Here is an 18455-nt window from a genome sequence, read left to right as displayed (position 1 = left end):
ACGCAGCAAAAACGCTGCGAGTCAGCCGTCTCAATGGCTTCTCCACGGGGCATTGTGTACAAGGGCGAAGCATCCAAAAACTAGGCGGAAGAGATCTCGTCTCGCCATTGCCATAGATGGACCGGATGAGTTGGGAAGCTTGATCTATGCTAAGGACTACACAAATGTGGACTTGATTTCAGTGAGCACTAAAAAAAGGAAATGTTAATAACTTGTGCCAGGAAATACTGATCGTTTTTATGACGGGAGGTTGTTTAAATGCCCTTGTCCCTCATTCAACAGTTACCTTATTCAAAGGTTTGGATCATATGTTTATAATACATTTTTTCCACGTTTTTTTAAACACATTAATGAGGTTTTACTGTATTAGGGGTGCTATTGGGGAATAAAAAAACAAATTCAAGCTATGCTTGACAGGATGTCGTATTAAATTGGGGCTTTAAGCTCATCTTCACCCTTCATGGGACAATGGGACACATACGTCCCACTTTGTTCGCCATTCTAAAGGGCTCGTAAGAGGCAGTGGGACACGGCAGTCCCACTTTTGCTGCGCTCCCACCTATCCTAAGGTTTCAGTGATTTGTTTAAAAATGGTTTCAGCTGCGTCTGCTAGATGAGGAAGCCAGTATAGACCTTGACACTTCTTTTTGGGCACTTTGCAAGTTTTTTGCTAATTCAATCTGGCAAAAAAAAAAGCAAAATCAGAATGCCCGGTGAGTGATTCCTTTTTTCTGCGTAGAGAGGACCAGCTCTAGGTCACAACATCCACTTCTTCCAAAGATTTGAGATGACAAGTAATAAGAGGAAAGCACTTTTTTTTACCATGCTTAAATACCATGCTTTTTACCATGCTGTAAATAGTTGGTCATTTAACGACTTATTATTGAGTCTTAATTCTCAAACATCGTATGCAGGGTTTGCTCTTGGACATCAATTCATCAATAGCCAATCATTCAGAACCGCTAGCAGCAAGAAACCCTTCTGAATGAACACGGAGGGTAAAGATAATGGCCAAGAATAGTTGGCGTCTCAGGTGAAGTTCGGCTCATCGGCTAAGAACACAACCCTGTGAAGGTCGAACAAAGGCATAGATGCTGTTGTTTTATAGTTTATGTGGGTTTAACGTCCCAAAGTGACTCAGGCTATGAGGGGTGCCGTAGTGAAAGGCTCCGGAAATTTCGACTACCTGGGGTTCTTTAACGTGCACTGACATTGTGTAGTACACGGGCCTCTAGAATTTAGTCTACATCGATATTTGACCGCTGCAGCCAGGATTGTACTGAGTCTTCCAGGTCAGCAGCCGAGTGCCATAATCACTGAGCCACAGCGGCGGCCAGATGATGGCGTTCGTGTTCCAAGACGAGAGTAGTATGCAAACAAGTTTAACAACAAGCTAACAAGTTCATGAAGTGGTTACAGGAAACTAGCTTAGTGAGGAAACCCCTTTTGGTCAGTGGGACAAATATGTCCCATTTTCTTTATTCCCATTTAGTGCCAACGGGACAAATATGTCCCACTTTTTTCCACTTAACTATTTGATCTGAAATTGTGAAATTCGTTGAGAACTGTTTCTGTGCACCTTATCTGCTTGTGCCATGAAAAATTTTAAATCAGTTTTGCAAAAATAAAAAAATAAAATTTCAAATAAACAAAATGCGAATAAAATTGCCTGCCTTGCACTTTTGAGGCAGGCAAGTCCCCCCTCCCCTCCCAAGGAAGAAAGCATTCCTGCCATTCATGCAGAGGTTCAGCGATACTTTCTTGTGGGAGTGTGTTTTGTTGCAGAGAAATATGCTTACTTGTGCACAGATGCATGTGTCCGTGCAGCACGTGTGACATGGCCAGATCTTTGTGTCACATGCCCTCCATTGCCTGTGGCAAACGAAAAAGCGCGTAGGTATAGGCTGTGCCTGCTCGTTGGCTCTGGGCTTAGCATGTTTTCAACTGACACGGTGTTACAACACACGTCTTTGTGAGCAAAGATGTGGCTTGGCCAGATATCAGTGCTGTGTGAGCTTCGCCTGGGTCCAAAGGAAGGATACAGGGTGCACCTACTCATGGATTTTCAACGGCTGTGCTACGGAAGTAAGGAGACGGGTAAAAGAAAGAAGGACTGTCATGTGATTTGAGAGCCTGTACTGTGTTAGCAGGCTGGGCACTTTCGGGACGCTTGGAGCCAGAGAGAAAACAGGAATAGAGAAAAAGCACTTGTAAAGATCGCTGTGGAAGAGAGAAAGAGAGACGATGGGAAAAAAAAAGGCGTTCCCAAGTGGGATGGCAGGAGCTAGTTTCTTGCCTTTACTTTCCAGCTCACTTCATGCATAGTGCAGCAGATAGTTTCATCTTGTCATCATTATTAAATTTTATTGATTGTTCTCATGTAACATGTACTGTATTTGGAGAGGTGTACAGTCTTTGTATAGCCTAGGGGGTTTCCTTTTAGCCATGCTTTGACGCTCTTTAGCACCTCTGGCTGCTCCTAAGCTTGGGAGGGGAAAAAGATCAGAGTTCCTTTCACCTTTCAGAGGTTTGGAATGCTAGTGATGCAAAAGGAGTTGCACTGCAACCCTTTACACTTCTGGCAAAGGCTGTCCTGTACTTGCATGGCCTTTTTTTGAGGGCACTTCTGATAGGATAAACAAATTCTCGTGGTCCCTTCAAGTGACATCAGTGCTCTTTAAGAACCCCAAGTGATGGAAATTATTTGGAGCCCTCCACTGCGGCGTTCGTCATAGCCTGAGTCGCTTTGGGACGTTAAACCCCGCAAACCACTGTGTCCTAAACGCAGCCTGCTGTACATGAAAGACCTATCGGATGACACATGAGTGATACTTGGTGCAGACACCAAATTTGTGCGTGTTACTTAATCTGGTCGACTTTGTTCATCTCAGTTGTGGTACGCTGGTTTTAAAGCATTGTTGCAAGCCCAATTACTTGATGTGGCACCGTGTCGGGGGTAAGGTTTTGCCTTATTGCATGGTGTCGCTGTGTATGTGGCATTATCATGTAGGTGAAAATTAATGACTAATCACAGAGTTCTTGGTCAGTGCAAGGACCGTTGTCTGCTGGAAGTGCACTCTTGCTGCATGTGAAAGGTGGCCACTTGAATAAAGCAAAAAGTGCTGATCGTGAGCATATGAAATGCATTTGACAAGGTTGGTTGTTAGTTGAATCTTGTTGTAATGAAGTAAAAGGGGCTTTGCAATCTTTTCGTTATGGCCACTGCTTCGTTGCAACTCTTGGGTACCTTGGCCACAACTGTCGCATGTGATTAGGCTTGTGTTCCAACATGTAGACTGACGACAACCTTGGTAGTGCTTGGTATGCACTTGATGTGGGGAGCCTTGATGGATGCGCCAGTGTCAAACTTTGTTGTGACGAAGCAGACACCAACGAATTGTCCAGAAAAATGCTCCGTGCAAGCCTTGCTAGAGGTGATAAAGCTTCCTGCACGTTTTGTGTGGTACTCAGTAGAGCTCAACAATTTCAGTTTGCTGCATCAAATGGGTACGGAAGTGGGGATCAGTTATAAATGGATGTACTACTGTAGAACCTTGTTGATGTGCGTTCTTAAAAATGTGAGGAACAGGAGTATCACCCGGGTAAACATATGATCAGAAACCAATATAATGTTCAGAAGGGTGACTTAAGAATAAGCGCAATAGAATTTATTGACACTTTCACTTTCTGCGAAGGACGGTCAGTGCTTGTTGGCACACGGTCTGAAGAAATTTCGGGTTGCTTGTAGACTTCTATCCATACTTGCATGGTCCTTGGCATGAAGGTAAATTCGCTACGACGGTCATGTGAGAGTAGCCGGGATCTCCTTGTTATCACCATAGTTGGTTTCGTATTCTTTGCCCCATTGCACTTTTGCACAGCAGAGTAGCCAGCTGATTGGTGCTGCGCTTTTGCTCTTTGCCTGGCTCCTCATATGTTTTTGGATGCTTTGCCCCTTTGCACTGTTGCACTGCAGAGCAGCTGTTGTGATAGCTGACTTCCACAGGGCTTTTGGTATCCAGATGTCGGTCTTAGAAAGCAACATGATGAGAATTTGATGCCATCCTTGCAGTATGTCCCCCGCTTTGACCCACTTGTATGTTAGCGAACGTATGGTTGGTTGCCAAACGTATCATATGAGCAGAATTTGGTGAAATTTTGATCATACTTACCGGGAGCTGCTGTTATCTAGGAACACGTTAACCAGAAAAAAAGTAACTGTATGGGACATTCATTGCTCGTGACTTTAAGTGTATCTACTGGGAATTATCAGCGAGGTTCCACTGTACGTGATGCTGAATGGCCATTGGGGTTCATTATATCCCTTTCTAGAAAAATGTTTCTTTGTAAAAATGATGCATAGAAAATACGGGTTTCTATGAGGGCTTTCAATGGGAGTAGGTATTTGTTTATTATAGCCAGTGTATCGTCATAGCGAATTTCGCCTGTGTACAAGAGATGCTCGAGAAGCATTAAGTAGCAGCAGACCATTAAGGCAGAAGCCAAACATCATGATCTTAGCCATACCTGCCAACTTCCTCAGATTGCCCGGGAGACCCCTGAATTTCCACTGAACCTCCCAGTTGTGCGAACATGACCCTTTATCTCCCCAAAATTGCCCCTGGCTTGATTCAGAATTCATTAGCAAGTGCTCGTTATGGGCTGAAGCCAGAACGACCACAGTTACTACAGCCACTAGCAAAGTTTTTGGACTTTAAAAATTTGGGCTCTTGCATACTACCGTATAAATGCATGTAAGGGCCGCACTTTTTTTCCCAGATTCGAGGGGGCCAATTTTTGGGCTGCGGCCCCTGTATGCGATGTGCGATTTTTTTTTTTTCAAGTAAAAACAACACACCGACGTGCCCAGCTGGCACTAGCTGTGAAGTCCTCGTGCGGTATGCTTTTTGCCTGCACCACGGCTTGGGCCTTCCCGCACATTTAAAGCAGAAAGCTGGGCTAGTTGGTGTTTTGATTGAGAGGACATAGTAGTAGCACTAAATAACAGAGACGAGGGTAGATGAAAGCAACACAGGCGCTAGACATCAACTGACTTTATTCTCGAAAAGAACCATGAATTTATAGGTGACAATCAGGAGCAAAAAATCAACAATCGAATCGCATGCGTGACGGCACTTCCCGATAAAGGAACTTCAAATCTTCAGTACACAGATAAACATTTGGTTTGCTTACACACGATTGCCTTTCAGTGTGAATAAGAAAGGCTTCCAAAACCTCCCGCTCCTTCTGGTCTGCATTTACATATATCATACATGTTCTCGTCTACCCTCGTCCCTGTTTTTTTAGCGCTACTACTATGTCCTCTCAATCCTTTCCTGCATAGTGCATCCATTGTCAACGTGTGGTTGTTGTTCCGCACTTCCATCGCATGGCAGAGCAGCTATTCTTCCAGTTCGGAAACTTGCATGGCTTGCCTTGGAAAGCGTGCTTTTTGAACACATTTCTCGGCCACGCCGGATTTCCTGCCTCGCCGTACGCTGGCGCGTTCCAGAGCAAACTCTACAACTTTTTAAGTTTAAAGCCAGATCTGTAGCCATTAAGGTGTGTGCCCAATTCTTGGTACCTAAATGTTAGACTTAGAAAGCAACTTAAAGAGAATTTGATGCTGTCATTGTAATTGCAGCTTGCACTCGAGAACGTCACGGTGGTCCCTTGGAAGGGGAAGCGTCGTGCATGCTTTGGCAAGCTGTGAAATACCTGCACACCTAGCTCCAATTCTTTTAAGACGGGAGTAGTATGCATTCGCACATTCTGTGTGAGTGTGTATGGATAGGGCGCTGTGCTTACATCAGTTTCAAAATTAGCCATTGGTGTCTGTTGAGGCAACATGTGGCATAGCAAAACCTCCTTCATTTGTTACTGCCATGGGGTCTTGTTAAACGGGTCTGGAGCTTGTGCTTTCTTTTTTTCTCACGAGACGGCTATTTATTTATTTCCACGAAAGGTAGAGAATCTAAAAGAAAAAGAACCAACAAACAAGCTGTCGGGTTGTGCTGTTTTTTACATCTTGTATCCTGAATGAAAGTGAAACCAGAATGTAGGACAGTTCACGTGAAGTGCCCTTACTTGGAAGCAGCTTGAGAGACCCCCCTTGCTGTGTGGCATCCTATCATTCATGGAATTAAGCTGTGTATGCTGTCAGAGTTGTCCTCCCGTGTTTTAGTCCCGAGTGCGTTAACTTGGCTTCCTTCTGGGCCACGCAGTAGGGCTACTTCTGCATTGGTAGCACTCTCCAGACCCCATCCCTCCAGGCCATGGGTTTGCCCGGGTGGCTGCAAGGCCCAGTATGCGTCTGCAGCAAACTTGATGGCTCGTTAAGTTTTTGACGAAGGCTGTACTCTTCCTGCCAGATGGGAGTGCATTATTGGAATGTGTGCTTTTCTGAGAGGCGGTGCATGGAAACGGCACCAACGTGCCACTGCCTCTGCATTCTTCTGGTTGGTTGGTTGGTTTATGGGGTTTAACGTCCCAAAGCGACTAAGGCTATGAGAGACGCCGTAGTGGAGGGCTCTGGAAATTTCGACCACCTGGGGTTCTTTAACGTGCACTGACATCGCACAGTACACGGGCCTCGACTTTCTCCTCCAAAGAAATTCAACCGCCGCGGCCGAGATCGAACCCGCGTCTTTCGGGCCAGCAGCCGAGCACCATAGCCACTGAGCCACCGCGGCGGCCATTCTTCTGGGGTCTTTTGCAAGCAGGCATATGAGCCGTAACTTCCTGTTGTGCTGATCGCGGTGGCAAGCATTTCAGAGGGTGAAAAGTTGATGGAAGAGGCAGAAAGAAGAAAGAAAGGCAGGGAGTGATGCATTAGAGATAAAAGCATATCACTCATGTGTCACTGTGTCTTAGTGTTATGTCACTTAGTACTTGCAGTTGAATGAAGTCAGAGGGCATTAATTTTGAAGTGAACATGTTGTGTTAATGGCAGTAGCAGCACACGAAAGTGTAGAATTGGGCCCAAGAGTAGAGAAAAGTGAATGTCACCCTTTCGGCAATTTTTATTGCGTAAAACTTGTAACGTTATGCATAAAAAAATACTGTGCACCCTTGCCAACTTAGCAGCTAGATTTTGTCATGCTTATCCTTGACGCCATGTTGCCACAGCTTTTGCTGCTCTTGGGCAGGTGCTCACACTTGCTAGTCCTTCAGTGGGAAGAGTGTAGTGGTGGGGGGAGCATTTGTTCTACTTGCCGCAGGTTTGGATGACATTGTCCAGTGGTTTTCACTGGTATTGCATGGCGTCTTAATGTGTATTTTGAAACGGGGTTTGTAGTATAAAAATATTCACCGTGAAGTAAACATTTCTAGTGTGAGATATCCGATAGGTGATTATTGTTTGCGTATTTTTCTTGCGTGGCACTGCTTTCATTGGCACTTAAGTCATTCACAGACATCAACTGAGATGGGGTGTATTACAAATTGTGCAATGCAATGGGTGTATTATAAATGCATATTTCAAGACTGACTTGTCAAGTTGATCAGCCTCCATTAAATGGGCCGTTATTCTTAAGAAGAAGACTTTTCAGGCGTTTTCTTGTGAATTCTGTGGTAAAGAAGCAGACAACACAAGCATTGTCATTGTGTTCTGTCCGTCGCATTGTTTTAAGTGTGAACTTTCCCCAACTCTCTCAATTCGCTACATCTGTGGTAAGTGTGAAGGGGTTACTCTTGCATTTGAAGTTACTCTTGTCACATATTCAAAGCTAATGACACTGCCGGGTAAACTTGACATTATTCTCACCTGGTTGGAGTGGGTACTTAACTTTGGTTAGAGATTTAAGTTATCAGCAATCATGGCAGGGCAAGTCGTGACTGCAGAAAGCAGAAGAAAGCAAACAAGATAACTGACAAGAGCTACTGAACAAAGCAAAAGTACCGTATTTACCCAATTCCAACGCGCACCTTTTTTTGGGGAAAGTACGTCTCAAAATCGCATGCGCGTTGGATTCGAGTGCAAACCGAAACTGCCCCATAGCTGCCCGTCGTCATCGCCATTATACGATGTGGGAGCTCACTAACTGCTGGAAACATGGGAGCACGTTTGCTCGTCGTTTTCTGCGTCGCAGGAGCCGTTTTCAACCGGTGTGGCGCTTGTCATTGATCGCGTGCTCAGCGACCACGGACCGCGTTCACGGCGACGGTATCCCGTGCACTGCCGCGGGCGGACGCCTCATCACTGCCGTTGCACGATCAAGATACGCGGATCGAAGAATATGTTGATGAAACAACGGTTATCGGAAACGCGTCATTTCGGCGGTAAAGTTCCAAAAACGATGAGACTACTTTCTGTTTTGCGGCCGACTCTCTGACAGAGATTACATCGTCCGCAGGCGGGGCACGCCGCGCCGCTGACGAGGTCGTGCATCATGCCGATCTCACAGATAACAGCGCTCCCGCGCCCGTTTTTACAGTCGAAGATCTTTATCTTTCGCTCAGACGCACTGACGAAGTCATCGATGCTCCGCAAGAAGCATCGCCGTTGCCGCAGTTACTCCTAGCAGCAGACGAACCTCCCGTAACCGGAGCTCTCCGCTTGCGCTTGGGGCGTCTTCCTTTATACTGATGCTTTGTCAGGAAATTGCGTGAGCGAAAATCTCGTTTCGCAGTCACATCCATAGCGGAGATAGGAGAAAAACCCGGGCAGAAGCGTTGGTTCACGTCTCGGTGGCGGCAGAACGAAGAAAGAGCGTCTGCGCCCGACCGTGCGGTGGAATGCTCGTAGCCAATGGAACGGCTCCGATCGTACCACGTGATTTGAAGGGCCAGTCGCGACGCTCGACTCGGGCGGGAAACGATCTTTTTTTTCGTATTTTTATCAAGAATGCGCCGCTGCCGAAGTGGCTTCTCGTAGACCATCGTAGACGATGGGTAGGCCAACGGATCTAAAAACGTTGGGGTAGGCCTACTTCCCCGCGAATATTCAAGAGCGGGCGACGCCGTGGAGCGAAATGCCGCGTTCCCGAAATTCGGTGAAATTCGCACTTTCGCGAGCCACCGCGAGTGCTTTAATTGTATTTTTTACTAACTTCCCATTGATTATCGGCTTTGATTTTTTTACACATAAAAGAAGAGGCTTGGGGGAATACAAAACGCAAGAAAATACAAAATCGACTTCATCGAAAAAAATCGCGGTTTTTTCACCCGCATCTCCCCTTAAAATATAAAAACGGTTGCAAATTATTTTCATTCGTGGAAGTCACATGCACGTTAGAAGCGGGGCTTGTAGTTTTTTTTTTTTATTACCAATATCGGGCGCGCGTTAGAATCGGGGCTTGAAATTTTTTATTTTTTTTTGGTGCCGTAAATTAGGTGCGCGTTGGAATCGGGGGCGCGTTGGAATTGGGTAAATACGGTAATCCTATTTTGCAACGTTACTGAATTTATGCCGTCTGCTGATGCTTTTCAGGAGGTCCTAGAGGTTATGGTCGAATACCCTGTAGCAGTGGTCTGCCATTGGTACTTTGCACAACCTGATTGGCGTTATTCTTCCTCAGCATGGACCTGCGATGTTTAGGAGGAGGAAGTGTTGATATTTTCATGCAAACACATAAGGATTGCATGGTATGTGATTAGAGTGCTCATTATGTAAAAGAGGCAGGTACAAGGAGGGGGAAAACAAAAATGCTGGATTTCAAATTCTTCAGGGATGTGTACGTGTGTAAGTTGTCTTCCTTGCCTTCAGGAAGCGTGTGCATATTTATGAAGTAACACAAATGCCGGAAAAAAAAAATTAGTGTCGAGTACTGCTAACAGGAAGCCTTCGATATTGATCTAAATGTCAGTTGTTTCTTAGTCAGAGTTGTTGGTAGATCGTGGCACCTTAGCAGTTCGTGCACTGTCTGATCACCGTGCTTGCAAAGGAGTTGGTTCTTGCTGTGTCGTAGGCTGCTTCCAAGCTGCTTGAATTTGGTGGTGCTGGTCGTTTTGGTAGTGGGGGACTTTTTCAAGAAAATGGGACCCCACATACAGTGGCTGATGTTAATTTAAAGTGTAGAAGTGTGTTGGGCTCTAGTATCCACAATGGCTTGCATCTTTTGAAGCTTGGCCGCAACCTGCTTCTGCATGTTCTTGTTCAGAAGCTTTGTTGAGCCCTATATGTTGAGGCAAAGGCAGCTGAAAGAATAGATTTGGAAAGTTGCCAGAAATGCTTTGTTGAATGCGTAAAGGTTGCAGCGCATTCGATACTCTTGTGTAGAAGAGGCCACAGTCAGCTGGGAATACGGATTGTCTTTGTTAGGGTAGCATTAATACAACATTATCATGACCACTACTGGCAGTCGGCATCTCAGCTTGCATATCCATGACTGGTTGCGTTCCCGCATTTGCACACAGTAAAGTCCCCTCTGCAGGCACAGTCTGACACCTCCTATTGCAACATTACTGAATTTATGCATCGCCTTGTGCATGGAATTGTCAAGGCCGCATAAATGGTTAAGGTGGAAGCCTTCCTGTTAGCGCTGTGAAAGATTTGAACTTTTCCTGGGATATTTACTTTACATTGCCAATTATAAGTTCGCATTTTTTATTTTTTTTCATAAAATGGCCTTCCAAGGGTTGGGGGACGAGTTATAATTGAAGTCTACTGACATAGTAAAGGCGACTTTTGTGTGGGGTCAACAGAAGTTTGACCGAGCTGCAAATAACGTCATGCCGTATGCATGCATAATTATGTAATAGTTGTGAGATAAGGGGCGAAAGTGAGTCTGCTTAAAAAAACAGGAATTTGAATGCTTCGGAATTTAAACAGGAATGCACAGCCCAAAGCTTTTTTTGAGCCAGTGATCAACTGGTGAGGGGCTTGCATGCAAAAAGTTTGGTGTAGCGATGCCCAGTTTGCTGGAATTAAAAGCTGCTGTGCCACTTTTCTCACTTTTGTGCCTTTGCTCGGCATCGAGGGATGTTGAAGCCTAGGGCCGATCAATTAGGAGTCATTAGCTCAGTGTTGTCAAAAGTCAGAGTAACTGAAAGAACATGAAACCACTACCAAATGCCAGCGAAAGGGTGCAGTTGTGTGTTCCTTGTACCCCTGGAAGCAAAACCTGCCTCATTGCAAACTAAGGGGAAATTTACCTGTGACTGTAAGGCAGGGCTAATTCAAGCAGAGGCAGAGTGGATGCTGAGCTGGCAGAGAGCAGCTCGTAACCGGCTTTTTCCCAGGCGAGGTATGGTGCGAATGACGGACACGCCAGCATTAGCATTGTTTTTGTGCCCTTTCTGTTTTGTTCCACGTGTCTTGCCTTGATTTTTTGCTAGGCACAGCTGATAACTGCATTAGCAGCAACAGTGGCAACCCCTTGTGTTGATATTTACTTTTTTCTTTCCTCTCTTCTTTTTTTTTGGTCTCGGGGACTGTCTGTCTCTCCCTCCGACCCTGCAGAGTGTCAGAAGTGTCGCCTCTGCCAGGTTTGATCAGGGCCGGTGTGGCAGGTGCGTATTGGGTCACTTGCGACCGCCGGTGCTATACGTGCTGCTTCTTCCCCCTCCTCCTCTCTCTCTGCTTTTCGCTTCTGTGTCTGTCATCGCCACCGTCCGGGGAGAGAGTGTGACGACTGAGTGAGTGACGTGTGCTGCTGGCTGATTGTCCGTGGGGGGGTCCACCCGTGCTGCTGGGAAAAGCGCAGGGCTGCCCCATTTTTTTTTCTCCGCGAAACACCTCTTGTGACGTCGTGATTGTTCACCACGACTGGCAAGAATGTTGAGGCCGTGCGTCCTGTATATTTCCTTAAAAGAACGTCTTGTTGGGCAAGTTGGTAACCATTCACCTTTGGTTACAGGTGCGAAAAAAAGCCACAACACAAGGCAGAAAGATGGGACGAAGTGCCCGTCCCATTTTTCTGCCTTGTCCTGTGTCTTTTTTCGGCGCCTTTAACCACAGATGAACTCTATATTTCAGACTTGGACACTGGGTTCTGTAGTGAGTGCTTTGCCATGATGGTTCAGCAGAATAGCCTTGAGGTTCAGAGTATAAGTGCAGATGTCGCCTTTCAGTGAAGCTAGAGGGGGAAAGAAAAGAAAAGGTGCGTTAAGCTTTCAGTGTGCACTGAAGAGGCGGTCAGTACTGGTTAAAGAATGCAGCACGAAAAGACAAAGACAAGCAAAGAAGTGGACAGGACTGGCGCGAACAGCGCCAGTCCTGTCCACTTCTTCGTTTGTCCGTGTCTTTTCACGCTGCATTCTTTAACCATGCTCACTGACCAACAGGCTCAAACAGCCACTTTAGTCAATACTGCCTTGGTACCCTCCATAATGAAACTCATGCTGTAGACCAGACAGAGTTACTGATTCCATCAGCATAGCTTACATATAGCCATAGATACTGCGGTGTATCTAAGTGCCATGTTGGCTGAATTGCTTACTTGGACCTGACTTGAAGCAGAGTAACTTACGCAGTGCTATCTGTTGATGTTTTTAGGTTTTTAGTCTTGACTGCTGCCTTGTGGTGTGTATGTAGTACGAGTGTATGCGATGCATGAAGGCTTGAATGTTGTGTGCACGGCATGCCAGCTGCTAGTTTCCCTTACCTTTCTTACCCCTGTGCATGAGAACTTTTTAGCTTGGGCTTGTAACCTACTAAATGGGTTTCTTGGTTTGCATGGAAGCTTCTGTGGGCTGATTTCACTTGGTTTGTGTTCACCGTGTTGTCTACCAAATGGGAGCCCCCACTGCTCACAATCGTCGGCGTGCTGTGTGGCCTTGCATTTAGTAGATTGGGTGAGCTGACAAATTATGTTTAAAGGAAAAAAAAAAAAAGGAAATGTGTACTTGTGGCCTGCCCGCACAGTCTTCATTGTGTGTAGTTGCCATTCTGAATTGTTCTGCTGCAGCATATGGATGAAAGAATAGTTTACTTTCAGAACAGTTGTTTGACCTGTTCCTAGTGCAGGCACACACTCCAGCTGTGCTGAGTACAGAGCATTTGTTTTAAGGTCAGGCCTGTCAAGTTGTGAATACATTCTGAGGAGGAGGTCTTCTTTGTTATGCTTATATGGGGACGGCTGTGCTTTATATATTGCTGCATAGCTCCGAAGGGATGTAAAGGGCTCCACACCTCTGCAGGTTCAGAGTGTGGAGGAAACTTACCTGGTGATGGAGTTTGTGCACCTTACGGACCTTTGAGAGAGAAAATGTTGCAGAACAGCCTGAAGATCAGAGTTTGATGATTAATGAAGGCCTCGTTTAGTTCTAAACACGCTGAAAGGCCTGCTTAGGTGCCTTGCACATGCGCTAAGGTGTGGAATCTGACATCTCGCAAGCTGAGAGGCAGCCTTCCTGTTGAGTGGTTAGGCCATACATCTCTCGCTTATGTTAGCATCTGTCAGGTGTGTACAAACTGTCGATGCATTCGCCCATAGCACAGTGGCGCGTGCACGCAGTCTCTGCATTTTGTGTCTGTTTTGATATTGGGTTTTGTTGGCCATGTTTGGGATGCCTGCCTATGTGTGGAGGCTGGATTGACCTTCCTTGCAGAGGCTCCACTGTGGTGCACATCTTGTACACCTCTTAGGAAAGTTTCTTGGCTGCATTTTTTTTTCTTTTTGACTGTTTGGCAAATTTGCACGAGTGGACACATGGGGAATTGTTTTTAGGTGGTGGTCTTGGTGTCTTACTTCCAGTCTCTTGGACCATTGCATGCATGTCATGTGCCTACTTTGTTGCATCGTAGTTTGTGTGATGTTTGCAGGTTGGCAGTACCGTTGTTTCTTTTTACTCTGTAAGCAGGCAGTACTCTTAAAGTTATGTAATGTCTAAGTGCAGACTAATGTGGATATGGGGGCTATAACAATCTGTTGTTGTATTCAGTAAAGTTAGTGAGCTGTCGCTCATTTGAACCTCTTGCCTATTCACACTGATGCTTTTGTTCCATTAGCATCAGGTGGATTAAAAAGGCTCCTTTTGATTGCTAAATGTGAATAATTAGTGGTCGACTATGCAGCCTGCATTTCCTGCCACGTGTATATGCCAGATGCTCGTAGCCGGATGGCTAGATTACTGAACCAGATGGGGATACAGAGAGAGGAAGGTGCATAAACCGAAGATGATTGTAGACGAAGGAACTGGAGAAGGAGAAAACGTGCAGCGAATTGTGCACACGTGTGTTAATCATGAATATCTATACTCTGTCTCACAAGATGTTTGCAGCACTACGAAAGGTAGAGCTCTCTCGTCCAATCATTGTGTCGCGCACTACATTAGTGTGTTCCTACGCTCCTGTCACCCCTCAAATTACTGGCAGGTGGCTCCATCCACGTGAAAGAAGGCGTACTAATAGTTAGCTTCTTTATGCCTCCAGTAGGGGGCGCTCGATGTCTTTTTATTTTCATCTGTTTGTTTTTGGACAGGCAAACACCCGTTCCAAAGGGACTTGCTCCACTTTTTCTTTTTTTGTCGCCACCTGTTAGTATCAGTTCCCCTGTTGTCACGTCACAGTAATATTCAATGTTCATGTCATGTGTCTATAAATTTATTTATTCCAGCATGGTCACTACACTATTAAGCTCGGTCAAATGCAGGCCTGGGCAGCCGAATTTTGATGGTGACGAAATGCAAAACAAGCTCATGCGCTGCGCGGAAATCGGCGGACAAGCGGTCAGAAAGAATTCGGAGCCCTCTGCTACGGCGTCTGCCATACCTCATGAGAAACGATGTCCTTGTCATTTTTGGTACTCTCACTGCGACAGTACTGAATGGTCCCGACTTTTGCACGCACATTAGCACGTTAATGGGGCTCATCTCAACGTCCGCATCACAGCTCCATTCAGCACTGCTGGTTGTGTCGTCCTCCAGGTCAACAACAATAGCCGGTCCTCAGTCAACAACATCGTCGACGATGTGGTCCAGTTTCCTCATCACATCTTTCTCACTGATAACTGCACATAATTCTTCCATTTCTCAGTAGTCACTTGCATGATGCCTTGCGAAACCAGAGGCTCCATGTCTTGGAGCTTAAACGTCCTGTTTTGACTGGCCACGAAACCCTCGACATCGCTCCAAACAAGCTCTATCGGGTTCGATTGGCAGTGGTAGGGTGGCAGGCGCACAACGAGATGGCCAGCAGCTTCGGCGATGCAGTCCACACGGGATCGGTCCCCACCTGTGTTCACGTTGTTGACAAGCTTCATGGGCCTGGACTTCACCATGTCTCTGCTCCACGCGACACCTTTTCGGACAGCCAAGTCTGTATGTCGGTTTTTGAGGCTACTCATCCGTCGCACTTTATCCTGCTTCACAGAATGATATGGCGCGTTGTCCATCACTGTAGCGCTGCCGGCTTCTTTGGGGACAACATTTGGCCCGCCTTCAATGTCTGTGTTGTCCACTGGTAAAGAGTTCGCTCGCTCAACTGGGTGAGTTTTGCCGTCCTCTTGATGAGCGCATTCGTACTTGAACTGCCCCGTTCTCGACGCGAAGCACTTCAAGAAGCTAACTGCAATCACCTGCTCGGGAAAACAGCACACTGTCGGTGTAGGGCACACAGGCAACACAAGACTCCTCCGACACCATGTTGGAAAATGGCGACGCATCACTACCTCGCAGCTGGCCTCCGCAGAGCTGTGTCCGTACGGGCTTTGTCTGTTAATTTCACCAGTGATTGAAGCACTCACTACCATCTAAATCTACCAGTCCAAACTATGTTTTCAATTGCTGTGCTTATTGTTGGATTAATAGTCCCACACTGCTCAAATATTCGAGGGACTATTTCTTGTGTTCCTGCAGCCCTGATTGGATGAAAGAGCTCTGCCTTCCGTGCCTTCCGTAGTGCTGCAAACATCTTGTGAGACAGAGTATAGTCGCTGCAGTAGAACTCTGTCAGTACATTCCTGGATGTTTTGCAGCACTCGCACAGTCCGTATGCAAAGCTGGGACTGTGCAATTCTCCTGGCTTCTGTAGTTCCTTTCTGGTAGTTATTTGCTGTGTGCTTCTTTAGCAGTCTTGTGAATGACGACAAAAGTGAGAAGTGCTCATTATTTAAGACTGAAGAAACAGGAACCAAAAATGACTCAGTGGAACAATAGCACATTTCTGCAGCTGCCCAAGCCATGTTAGTGATGTGGAGAGAAAAATGATAAGGATGACATTGAGAAATTGAAAGCAACTTGTGTTGGCAAACAAGCTCTAATTATTGTCACTGTAGTGGAAATTGAGAAGTGGACCTGAGCAAAACACATAATGTGTCGAACAGATAATCGATGATTCCTTAGGGTAATGGAGTGGATACCATAGGAAGCAAAGTGTAGCTAGAGTCGCTGAAAGTTCAGGGTTCGCGCGGGCTCTTGAAATCCTTGCGATTTTAAAGCCCTTGTAACTCCTTAAATTTGACGGTTCTTAAATTGGGATTGGGTGCAGTTGGGGATAAGAGTTAATGGAGAATATCTTAATAATCTGCAATTTGGTGATGACATGGCCTTGCTAAGTCATGTAGGGGTGAACTCTAAAGCTTGGTCAGTGACTTAGACAGGCAGAGCCATCACAGAGAACCATCTGTGATGCAGTCAAAAGCCGTAGCGGCCTACTCAGTGGGCTGATGTCTGTGAATTTGAAAGCTTCCGTGTATTTTGTGAGGCAAGAGTATGGTCTGTTCTTGGGGAACCAGGAAAGAAAAAGAAGCAGCAAGCGAGCAGGAGAGTCAGAAATGCGAGGTACTGTAGCTGGAGGTTTAGAATCTGCGTGAAATGACAAAACTGCAGAGAGTGTTCGTCTTTGGCCGAATCTGCAAGTGAGCCCCCAGGGATGCTGTGGTTAGGAATGACATGACTCATTGTTTGCTTTGAATGGCCAGGGAGAAAGAAGGATGGGATGGTGCTCATTAAAAGGAAATCAGATGCAAGCTGTCAAAGATTCCTGGTCTAAACTATTTGTAGTCCTTGTGGTCAATTAAACATTTTTTTTTTGGCCTCCTTGATTATTGCTTCGTTGTGTCTTAAAATCTTGGAATTGTTTAGCGTTAGCTGTAATCTACAAACTTGCAAACCCTGGATGGGTTGGCGTGGCCGCTATGGGTCGAGCATCTTGAGGACTTGATATCTATGGTTTTTGTGAATGGCTTACAATCATGAAGCGTGAGTTCTTGCAAAAATTTTCTTTGTTGCACTATTGAGCAGATATGGGGAGGGAAAAAGAGGTGCTTGCTATGACATACATGACTGAAGCCAACAGTCATCGGTAGTGGAAGTCGGTTATCTGATACTACCCTTTTGTGGCATCACTACAGTTTCTGCAAGGTACGTACATTTGGTAGTTTTGCTATTCTGTAAATGCTAGGAGAAACGGACACTTACAATAAAACCTTGGTAATTTGAAGTCAGTGGGCCGCGAAAACTATTTGAATCAACAGAGTTATTGAATTAATTAATCTTAGAAAAAAATGCACCCAGCAAAAAAATTTTGTTGCGGGAATGCGGTACCTTTACTCAACGAACTTTGAAATTACTGTGCATTAGTGTGTAAAAGTCGAATGTCCAGCTTGTAGTCCTTGCTGCCCACACAGCGTGAGATGGTGCCTTTGAGGGCTGAGGCAGTGGCTCTGGCAGCATAATCCGAGCGTTGAGGAATTTTGCAGAGTTGGCAGCAAGCCAAGCTGCTGGTGCAGCACTGTCACTGCCAAGCCACCATCACGACTGATGAGTAGAGACTTGATACACACGAACATATTTAAATTCTGCAATAATAGTCCTCATAGCACTGGTTATGCAGCCCAGCGCCTTGGTACGTTGATGAAGCAGACACACTGAGTGGTGCCTTTGCTTACTTGGAGGCTCGTGCAACATTAGCTAGACACAGGTGTTTTCCTCATTGCAGGTGCACACCGCTGTGTGATGTTCATCCGAGGAGCACTTAGACAGGCATTTAGAGGCCCTCTGCTGCTCTGCACTTGTAGATTGAGGCACGTTCAAAAAGGAACCACGCGGGCATGCAAAGCGCATAGCTACGAAGCACCAAAAGTTGGCTGCAGTTTAACTACTGCTAAACTTGGTTGCAGAGCGAAAGCTGTGGTGGGAGTCTCCCTGCTCCCACCTTTTTTCGAACTCGCCGCTGACAGTAGGAGGAATCGACCAACCTTTCGGCCAGTCCCATGGTGGCTTGCCACTCTGCCATCGGCGGAGTGATACGTAGCGATCGACGAAAGCAAAGAGTCCATGCGTATTTTTAATTCCGTGGGCCTAATTTGCAGCTGTGCAGTCTCTGACTAGACCTATTTATTCATGAAAACCTAAAAAACAAAATGAAATCGAAAGCGAAGCTACCGCGCGACTGCCTGAAAGGCACTCCACGCACTAGTTGACTCCTTCTACCTTCCGCGGTGAATTAAAAAAAAAAAATAGGCGGGATCTGGGACATTTAATCCGATTTAAATGAGGGAAATCAGCCGCACAGGACAATAATTTGAAGTTTCTAAGAATGCTCGGAAAGGGTAGATCTATTTCCCGCAGTA

General features: G+C 45.9%; 1 protein-coding gene across 5 annotated transcripts in view; it reads left to right on the top strand.

Moving 5' to 3' along the window:
- Scm (Polycomb protein Scm) overlaps positions 1 to 18455 on the top strand; it is a 59302-nt gene that overhangs the window by 5091 nt on the left and 35756 nt on the right. Inside the window, exon 2 of one of the 5 annotated variants that reach the window (XM_089563841.1) lies at positions 11402 to 11451. The exons of the other annotated variants lie outside the window; for them this stretch is intronic. The gene's annotated coding sequence lies outside the window, so the exon portion shown is untranslated. The remainder of the gene's footprint in view (positions 1 to 11401; positions 11452 to 18455) is intronic. 5 annotated transcript variants of the gene reach the window in all.

Source organism: Amblyomma mixtum, chromosome 10 (assembly GCF_055824585.1).
Source record: "Amblyomma mixtum isolate Tamu chromosome 10, ASM5582458v1, whole genome shotgun sequence".
NCBI classification, from domain to species: Eukaryota; Metazoa; Arthropoda; class Arachnida; order Ixodida; family Ixodidae; genus Amblyomma; species Amblyomma mixtum.
Note: the sequence above shows the minus strand (reverse complement) of the source record. Positions and strands in the feature narration are given on the sequence as shown.